The sequence below is a fragment of the Haliaeetus leucocephalus genome, unplaced genomic scaffold, assembly GCF_000737465.1.
Source record: "Haliaeetus leucocephalus isolate CR32 unplaced genomic scaffold, Haliaeetus_leucocephalus-4.0 Scaffold222, whole genome shotgun sequence".
NCBI classification, from domain to species: domain Eukaryota; kingdom Metazoa; phylum Chordata; class Aves; order Accipitriformes; family Accipitridae; genus Haliaeetus; species Haliaeetus leucocephalus.
This window is the reverse complement of record NW_010972658.1, coordinates 46,810-57,891: the sequence shown is the minus strand read 5'-3', so window position 1 is coordinate 57,891 and position 11,082 is coordinate 46,810.

Below are 11,082 nucleotides of genomic sequence, written 5' to 3'. Positions count from 1 at the left end.
GGAACAAATTGCTCTGTGAGAACAACAGTGGTAGTTGGTTTATCCTGCCTTCATCTTCCAACAGGAGCTCGGAGAAAAGAAAATTCAGGATATGCAATGAAATATATGACAAGAATATAGTCTTATTCAAAACCATCGTGCATGGAATATTCTGATACTTGGGTCAGTGAAAAGAGGAAACTGTCGAAGCTGTGGTGGGGTCTAGAAGCCAAACTGCCAATGAGGAAAAATAACTTAGGGAAGGAAGTGTGAAACCTTGAAAATGCAAGAAGCCCAGAGTACTGGAAAAGGCAATGTCAACACCAGTGCCCTTCAGCCACGACATTTGGATTCCATTTGCACAGCACCTTAAGGCGCAAACAAGCACAGAAAATCTTACTCAGTCGAAACTCTTTTTAAAAATTCTGGCTGCCACAAGTAGCTAACAAACTGAAGACTTTGTTTTAGTGATTAATATTTGTTAAACACCCGAGCTGCTCCCTAGCCAGTTACCTTCAAGAGCAGAGAAGAGCAAAAGTCAAGAAAGCATGACCGAGCGCATGGAAACCGGAGTTAGCCAGAGCAGCTCTAAGTGCCTCTTTAGACCAGCCTAAACACAGGGCAATTTTGCCGCTTTTTTCTGCAGCAGTGCTCCCACCGACAGCCATGCTAGCGCAATGTGGTAACTCTCACCAAGCAGCCACAAGAGGAAAGCAGCTTCTCAGATTTGCCCCAGCTATTTGCTCCATGGACACATGCCCAGAGAGGGTTCTGCCTCCGAAGTGGCACAGAGGTTACCTTGCAGCGGTGATCGTGACCGCTGCCCTCAGCCCTTGGCCTGCCCTCTCTCACCCTCCTGCCCACCCAGGAGAAGACTCAGCTCTTTTGGCTTAGTGGGGTTAACTGGCATGTACTGCAGCGCTGCCGGGGGAGTCAATACACGGTACTTGGGGAAAGCTGCGCTGCTGTGCGCGGTACTTTCCATCAGTAATGCTCTTCATGTCGTCTATTCTTTCAGTATATAGGTTTTTCCTATACTTTCTCTGAAGTAACTCAGACCCCTATATTTCAGTTCTCTGAAGTAACTCAAAATCCTACAGTAATGTAGAAACTTATACCCCTCAACACATTTATTTATTAAATTCTTCAAATTCTAACAACTGCCAAAGCTTAAATTAAAAACAAAGGAGTTGATACATCCTCCTTTCCTTATGTTTTAGCCAGACTGACTGCTCAGTGCTTTGAACTGGTGAATAGAGATCAATTTCTTAAAATCATTGCAGCAAACATTGATTTAATTCTTTTCTGAAGTCGTGCTCCACACTTGACAGCAGGCAGCAAAAGGAAACCTCCAGCACCCTCTGTTCCTGTGCTAACTCCAAGCCTAGAAGGATTAGCATTGCCTGTAGCAAGTTTTTGCTGAATCGCTCACATACTACATTGCTTCCTAAATAACCACAACTATAAACATGCTGAGCAAAACCAGACAGAACAGCAGCTGTAGGAAATGAAGGCTAGAAAATGAAGATAGTCAAAGCGAAAGAACATCCTGGACCTTTTAAACCCTAATATTCAAGACAGGCTTATAGGTAGATGAAGTATGCTTGTATCATTGAGGAACTCAGCGTAGTAGTTTGAAAATATTTTTTGTGCATTGTCATGAGTAATTGGTTTTACCCTGAATGTGGGCTTGGAAGATACTATGAAGTAGCTAAGTGTAACTATTATTTGCCAAGTAATAGCAGACAACATATGCTTGGGAACTTGCTGTGAATGCTTTCTGTTGCTGCAGTCAACCTGTAGTCCTCAACACTGAGGATTCTGATATTTTAAATATATTACAGTAATGTATTAACTCTTTGATGTTTTCTAGCTTATGAGCTCTCTAAATATCATTGTTAGAAGGATTTAACTGGGATTTTAAGCAGGTTTTTTGTCAGAAATGCCATTAACATTACTCATCATTATAGGTTTCTGACTATCTTTTTATACATAACAGAAGAAAGATAGCAACAGAGACAACTTGATAGCCATGAAGATACTAAATATAGTGCAGTTATCAGCCGAATCACACATAATTTGATGAAATTAATTGGGAAATTTTCAAAAGGTGATCCTATTCCTGTCACTATGGTAAAAGACCTTCCAATCACACAGTTACACTGGGGCTGTTCTCATGGCAATCAGCAGTAGTTACATGCACAGAAAATGGTTCTTGGTTTTGTTTTTGAAGAACTGGATCATTCAGCATCTGTGCTTCAGGGGGGTTGTTTTTCTTACACAGGTAAAGCCACTGATTCCTGCTTCACTGTGCTCCTCTGCACATGTAGGAAAACAGATTAGCCAATGTTGTTTTCTTTCTGTATTTTGTGTGTGGGAGGAAGTAAATCTCTCTGACCCATTCCACCCACGACACTTCAGTTAGCACTGGGCAGCACCACTATCAATCTCTCTGGCTGAATTCAGGGACCTCGAAATTGTCACAGGCACAAAACCTTCCAGATATAGGAGGAAAGTAAGAGTTGTCTTCTGTCTTAACCCAGCATGGGCTGGTGCCTGTAACTGTTACGATGGCAATCTCATGGGGAGAGGACATGAGTCTCTGTTTCAGAACTGGAGATAAGTAAGTGACATTTTGGAGGATGAGATTTGTCATGGGCAATCCACTCTCGCATCAGGGTAGCTAGAGCAAAGCCTATGGAATTACATTTTATATGCAGGGCAAGGGAGCATTCCCAGGTAGTATCTACAACAATTCCTAGGCAAACTCTCAAAAAAATAATAAAGCAAACCAAAAAGGCCTGCAAAACTGAGTATATGTTAAAGAAAGACATCAGTACATGTCTCATATAGTGCACAGACACTTCTGAATAGCTCAGTTAAAGATCTTTTCTGCTCAAAATGGGCTTTCAGGCTAAAGCCTCATTAATTTCCTAAATTGCGCGTGTGGTTTTCCTTAGCTGCCCCACATGGACCCATCAGGAAGTCATAGCTGTGGAGTGTGCCATGGGCATGGACTGCAGTCAACTGAGGGCAAGTGGAATGAGAGGTCTGCTGGCGGTGGTCCTCTCCAGAAATTGCTCCCAGTACAGCTGTATTAGTTTTTGTGAGAAACTGCTGCTTGCGTGGGCCTGCTGTAAATTAACTCACAGTAACATCCACCATAATTGTGCTTCCAGGCCAGAGGGGAAGGTCATGTGTGGCTGGGGTAGAGCACAGAGGCATAAGACATCTGTCTTCATGTTCCTAGCCCCTAAATTATCCTACAAATAGATAGTGGGGATTGGGGTGCCATGGGAAATCCCCATCTTGGGGAAGGGATGGGGTGATGCACATAAACTTCATGCCCCAAAAGTGAGTTTCTCTGGGTTAAGCAAACAATGTGACCCTGCATCATTAACTGCTTTACATGTCCTGGAGGAAATGAAAAAAATCTTGAGAATTCATAGTAAGTATTGCCTGAAGAAAGTAGTTTCCAGTTTTCATTTAGGAGCCACTACATTGCTGGCATAATTAGGCACAGCTCACATTCCCCAGAGAAAATGTGATGAAACACACAGTGCAAGAAAAGAAATGAAATAGACCCATGATTAAATCTCCACCAGCTACCTCCACACCAATTTTTTCATATAGTCACCTCCTAGAAAATATTTCTTACACCTTGGGGGATTCTTTCATGTACTTTTGGGTTAATGAGAATCTCTTCCAGCAACATTCATCACTTAGTAATGATTTGTTTTTAATATATCTGCTCACAGCAGCACCTTTAAATGGGAACAGCATTTCCAGAGTACAGCTATTGCCTGGCTAAACTGTGGACAAAATTGTGTGGAATACCTTAATTTAACACCACAAGGCTCAAACCATGCCCTTAAGTGCAAAAAAGAACAGAGAAGGAATAAAATCATGTTCATGTTTTGCATTTTTATTGTGCTTCACATGCTCAAAACGCCATATGGGATTTAGCTCATTAATCCTTTCACTACCAGTACGAGAAGAGTAAATATTATTTCCTCCACAGCTAGAAAGACACAGACAGACATGTTGCTTTCAGTAGGCCTGAGCCTCACAGGCTCCAGCGTGAGCTGTATACATTTATCATCTTTTAAAAGCAGGCCTGCAGTGAGTTGGCCTGGCCACTCAGCCATTTACTCGTAAAGTCAGAATGCTACTAGACCAGCACTTGAAATATCTGCCAGGTCCTCTGCTCGTACAACTTTTCCATGTGCCATCATCCAGGCAAGGGCCTTCAACTTCTGCAGAATCCAAGATTTAATTGAAAAGTAATGTTTTTGAGCCTGTGGTTTCATACCTGAGCTGACTGTAACTTTAAATGCTGATTCATTCCTAAGTGAGATCACTGCTTCTCTGGCTCTGCAGAGCTTCCCCAAGGTGGAAGACATCTACCTTCAGTTAGAGCAGAAGGCAGGGTGAGACACATCCTGACATTTTGATCAAGAATACGTGGGAAAGGTGGCATGTGAGGGCTCCCACAATTCATGAGATAGGGTTTTGGGCAGGTGTGTGAGTGAAGGGTTATTCAGAGACAGGACTTTGAGGAATTAAGGAGGAAGGACACTCTTCAAATGGGCCCACTTCTCGTTTACCAGGAGAAGACACAGTAACTCAGGACCCTGCTCAGTGTCTGGGGTAAAAGTGTGGAAGAAGTCCTGTGACCACAGGACCAGTGAGAGAGACAACTTTGCGCTTGGGTTTTGCCCTCCAAACAAGGTTTCCTGTTCACCTTTGTCTTGTAGGTGTCACGTACCAAAGGCATGAGAGGTGCAGTCTGAATGGGTGGCGAGCACAGAAACTGATAGCACAGTTTCCTGGAGTACTTTTTTATAGCTTGATGATAAAGGACATACTTGTGGGAAAGACAGGTGAGAAATCTGAAGACAGAAAATGTCAAAATAAAAACATGCTATGGAAAGAGAGAAGGGAAGAGGGAGATAGTAAGAAAGAAAGAACAAATCTTAATGATTAATTTTTAATGACAGAAGACAAATGGAGAGAAGCTTTGGAGACAATGAAGATAGGGACAAAAAAGGAAAATTATGTAGGTAGTCTTTAAAATATATGAGTGAGAAAGTATTGGCAATATAGATCAGAATGCTATAAACAGCATACCAGCAGGTAGTCTTGTCAACAGCAGTGGCCCAGCCTGGGAGATACAGTCACACCAGCATTACCTCAGTTCAGGTAAAAAGCTTTAATACAGTTCTGATGAACATGCTTGTGCTGGACAATGAGAAACATGTATTTGACATGGATCAAAGCAAGATATGATTGAAGAACCACATCCATTCCATAAAAACAACTTTTAGCATGTTTTCCTCACAACCTCAGAGAACATCTGAAGCAAAATTAGAGCAGATAGTATATGCAAGAGAGAGCCTTGCCATTTCGTTGTTTGGTTTCCAGCAATATGTAGAGTGATTTCTCTTCTCTTTTTATTTATGGTATGGTGGTTCCACTCTTAATTTTTCTTGAGCCTCCCATTTCTTCCCAGGCTCTTACTCTCTTTTGCCATTATGAGCCAAAACTGCAATCAATTATTCAAGCAAAGCACTGAAAAATTTGATTGAATATGAAGTACGGAATCAAGTTCCTAATTCATCTTGTGTCAGCTTTCTTTTTTTCTCTGTGATCTTAATCGCTCTCTTTTTCACAGTTGATACTTCGCAACTTCTTTGCAGAATGTGCTGGCACATTTGCTCTCTTTTATGCTTTTTCTATGTTTCCTTTAATCCTCCATGCTCTTCTTCTGTATCTCCATTTTAACCACTTCATGTTGCTTAGCAACACCCAGAATGACACCAAGGTAAGGTCCCTCTGCTTCTAGCAAGTCTCACCTTACGATGAACAAAAATATAATTTAAGACTACACTCCCAGTGAATTCACTTCCTCAGAACAGCATTGATCTCAAACTCATGTCTCATTAATCAGATGTTTTTCTATGAAAGCTAAGAACAAGTCAAACACACAGAAACACACAGCGTTTCATAGGAAATTTGGATCTTCCAGTTTTGCTCTGACATTGGTAACCTGTTGAGATAATAAGAAAGCTAAAATAAGAGATAAGGTTTTAGATCCTGGCTTTCCCAACATGCAGATCCAGAGACTCTGATTGTCATATAAATGATCAAACTGCTACACTCAGTTATGAATCCAAACGTTATAAAGAGTTGGAAGATGTTTGGATTGTGAGACTTAGTCTAGCCACAAATCTAATTAAACACCATCCAGACATTTCCAGTAAACATCTTTAATATCCCAGATTTTATACCAGCCTGCTTTCTCCCTTGGCATAATAGAACAGAAACAAAACAAACAGGCTAAGCTACTTTTTTTTTTTTTTAATGTATAATTGTTTCAGACAACTTGTTTAACCAGACCTGTTATGAAGATGGAATAAGAAATGTAGTCCCTTATCTGTCACGAGCTGTTATCAATTCCAAATGACAGAAGAGATTTTTTTTTCCCCACAAAATCACTTTTGCAAAGTGAAACACTCAAATGCACTTCTGATGTTCATTGAAATGTTATACTTCTGAGGGGAAAAATGGAAACCAATGTTTTTGTTTAAAAACATGTTTTTAAAAATCAGTTACTGGTTAAAAAGATTAGTTATGTTTTGAAATCTGATGACACTTGGGATTTGATATTTACACATTTTCCCAGAATGATTAAAAATATTTTTTGAAAAATCAAGTCCTTTCCCTGCAATATGTTGAAAAAAACCCAATATTTATTCAGTAAAATTCCTTGATAAATAACGGGCACTTTTACACCAGCTTCAGAAAGAAGTTGATTTCCAAACTAGCAAGGCCCTACACTGGACTGAGAAATCCTGGCTTTGGATTTATAAACTATGTGTATAAAAACCAGAGAGGAAAAAGAATGTAATACCTACTCTTATATCTAGATATATGTCTCTAAAATAGATTCTTTGATCTTCAGTCACACAAAACTTCAATTAACTATTTGATTTCACTGGGCTTTTGTTCGGCCCCTGGGATCACGTAATGTCAGCCCTGGAGATACTTATATTTAGCAAGCAGAGGTCACGATGAATAATACTTACTCAGCCAACTAAGGCTTTTAATTGGGTTTTTTTTAGGACCTGGTTCAGTAGCCCTTACTCATATTGAGTAATATTCACTGCATAAATAGTACTGCTGTTGCAGTCATATTAATCACCTAAAGCACTGGTGAACTAAGCCCTGAATAAGTAACAACTCTCACATTTATCCAAGTATGGCAATTTTGCCCCAAATATCCACATACCTCCTGACATACAAAAATGCTCTTGATTACCGATAATCTATTGAACAGCAATATGCTTACATAATAGATAATTATTATTATACTGTACTACATTTTTGTATTTTTATTATGGGAATCAATGTGGCACCAAGTAACAGCAAAACTGTGTCCATGCTAAAACTACATGTTGATCTGTACACTTCTGCTTCTAGTACATCTGTAAAATGTAACTAAGAAAATATGTGAGGGAGAGAGATTCAATTCTGAGGTCTGAATATACAGCAAAAAAAAATGTACCAGTCTAATACTAGCATACAAGCCTACTACCTTCTAACACTGAATCTCTCTCTGGAGAGAGTTCCCGGTTCCTGGAATGAAAAAAAAATCTGTAATAGAGTTGAATTACATAAAAAGGAAATCAAGAACTACCTCTGTTTCCAGGTATCCCTTGCTTTCCAACAAACACACGTACATAAATAAAGTCAGGAAAACTTGCCAGGAAACACAATCCAGCAAATTGTTAGTGAAGGAAAACCAGTATTACTTGCTCAGTATTATTTGTTTCTCACCATCCTTTCTCTCCCTTTTGACTTTCTGTTCTACACAGTTAAGTTCTCATGTATAGATGTATGTATATGTATGCATATATATGCCCTACCTGAGTATATGAAGGATTATATAAGGTGACTAATCTGCTCTTGTGCTGACCCTCCTACCAACTGGTTTTAAAAACAAATCCAAATGAATAAAAGTGGCTTAGAATCATCCCCAGTAAAGAGGCAATAAAGCTCCACTGCCAGTGAAAAAGAAAACAAATAGGCACTTCAGTGTCTAAAGTTGCAATCTAAAACTAGCTGGTGTGCAGATGTATTGTTTCACATTGCTCTGGGCTCGGCTCTTCCAGGTTTGATGCAGATGAAATTCCCACAGATGCAGGGGAAAGCTGCGTGTACCTTTTGTTACTCAGAATTACCGATTACGTAGTGTCATAGTAGCAGCCACAGCTCTGGGAGCAGGGTTATTGACCTTACATGTAATAGTGACTGAAGAAAGCTCATGGTCTGCATAATGCATTTCCATCCTCTGTTCTTTACAGGAGAAACCCTGCTGCCACCACATTGAAACCCCAGGGTTCAGGGAGTTAGGTCCAGGCTAAACCCCGTATATCAGGTCATCTCTGCACCCTCTGCAGGCACAGAAACATGGGCTGTCCTCTCTCTGCGAAGGGAACATGCTTACCCCAAGGGTTACGGCGATCTAAGGAAACACTTCCCCTAACTCAGAAGCGCTCTTTGCACATTGTGTCTGAGATCAGTACCCCCTGAAAATGTTGCAGGTTTTTGTATTCTGGGCAAGATTTGCCTTTTGGGTGTGTTTGTTTAATGCCATCCCTGTGTTTTAAACATTTCATGTTTTAGCAGATTTTTAACAGTAGCTCCACTTACAAGCTTATTTATAGAAGAACTACAAGCAAATCTCTTTTCCATCACAGTTTTTAAGTGAAGCAGCAGAATATTCTGAGTGGCACTGCCTGTTCACAAGGTTTGTATTCAAGCTGATATAGGTAGAAGACACAAACCATTTTGTACCAGTTTTGCTGTACCACTTGGTAGGTGTCTGCAAGAACTACAAATAATAAACCTTTAATAACTGAAGCTGCCCATTTCAGACAGTAACGCCATTCTCTTGCTTATGTTGAGGCAATTCAGAAAAAAACAACAGCATGTCACTGGTGAAACTAGGATAAGCAAAAAAGAGATTCCAATCTTGAGTTTAAGCACCGGCACCGGGTCCCTGGATCACAGGGAGTGCTATGCATTGTGCGCTACAAAGCCAGCAAAACTTCCAAAAAAAGTTAACTCTCTGCCTAAATGTATCTCATTCAATAGAAGAAACTCTCTGCCTAAGTGCATCTTCATTTAAAAGAAGAAATTCTTTCCTAGCATGGCAACTCTTCTGAGGTTTATTCCATATGTAGAGCAGTTCTCTTTCAGGAGGGTGTTAACATCAGCTTCGTGTTCTCTTGCTAGCATTCCCTTTCAGTATGAAGAGGCTTCTCTGTCACACGGGCATTACAGGCAAGTAACCGCTCTCTAGCATGTCGCATGTCTGTGCACAAAAGAATTTGCACAAGGCAGAAATGACACTATGTTTTTCACATCAAGGAAAGAAAAGTGGGGATCTGTAAATGAAGCGTACAGGGAAGGTGCCCTTTGGATCAACAGGTCAAACGAACATTTCTCACAGTGACTGGATTCTCTAATTTCTGAAAACAACACTACTGCAGTGTTTACTCAAGTGACATGCCCATTAATATCAATAGGAGAAACAGTGGGTTTAGACGTAGCCCAGTAACATGGAACATTTTAAAATCTTCATTTATTTCTGCTGTTTGTCAATCTTTTTCTCTCTGCGTTTTGGTTTTTTTTTTTCCAGATAGCATACACATAGAGCATGCATTTATTTTATTTTGTTCTCAGTTAAAAAAAAATAGGAATCCTAAGAATTTAATCCTTCCAGACTTTTCATTCAGTCATTTCCACCAAACCACAGGGAAGAAAACAACATTACAAATACACCAAATAAGCCCCGAGTGAGTTCATGTGTGTGTTCCTAACAAATTAAATCCATTGATGTTGACAAAGGAATGAGAATTCATATTGCAGATCTTTCTCACTTAGCTCATATTTTGGTTTTAGAAACTTCAGCTGGACTAATCATGTCTAAGGCAGATGAAACAACTTCTTCTAAGGCCAAACAGTTGGAAGTATACAACAATGGTATTTCAGGCTATGCAACTGTGTGCTCGACAAAGAAAGAAGAAATCTTGCAAATCTTTCCTCTTTGCATGCTTGCACAGCAGTAGCCGTGGTCTAGTTCTGAACCGGCAGCTCCTGCCTTCTCTCCACCCCACAGGCTTTCTGCGAGCAGCCCTGCAGACCAGTAGATGAAAAAGAGGTACGATATTACCATGCCTCCAACAAATACACTGCATCCGAGTTGTTTTTGTGGAAGTCAGAGACTCGCCCCCACGCTGCTTTTAACACACCTCAAAGAGTGGCCCTTTTCTTTCCGGGACCGAAAGCACCCGACCTCAGACTGAGGAGAAAGTCATAGTCAGTGGAGCTGTGGGAAGTAAATGGCCTTGGAGGATCTCTGGCACTGACACGCTCCACGTCCCACCCCACCCAACCCCAGTGTAGGCATATAGACCTAAATCTACTGTATGGATAGGGCAAACACCATTCAGAAAGGGTTTGGGGTTCCCCTTTTTCCACCAACAACCCTGGTAACATCATGTCGTGAGGAAAGAGGAGCTTTGCAGCCGGTTTGCAGACAGGGAGGCCGGCCAAACCCTCTGTTACCCCCGGCGGAAACAGACCAACAAAAGGCGATGGTGGCTCCAGAAAGAAAACCTCTGTATTAAAAGCCAAGTAACGCGGAGCTACAATAATAAGTACACACTATCTCAACTGGGACATACAGTGTAAAAGGTTCATTAAAGTTCAGCTTCAGCAATAACAATATATATACTGCTTCAGTTCTCGATCCTGCCAAAAAGAGACTTCCCTTCCTGTAAATAAAGAAAAAACCTGCTCAAACTGTACTCATATACAAAAAAAGCTACTCCGACTACCACAAACGCAGTTGAATGGGAGGGTCTTTTATTTCCTGCGTTGATTTGGGGGCGGTGGGGTGGAGGGGGCTTTTTTTTTTTTTCTTCTTCTTCTTTTTTTACTAAAAGGTTCGTTTAAAACGGGTATTAAAGATATAAAACGAGCACACAGGAGCCGGTCGCCTCCGGCGGTGGGGCGGGCGGCGCGGCGGGACGG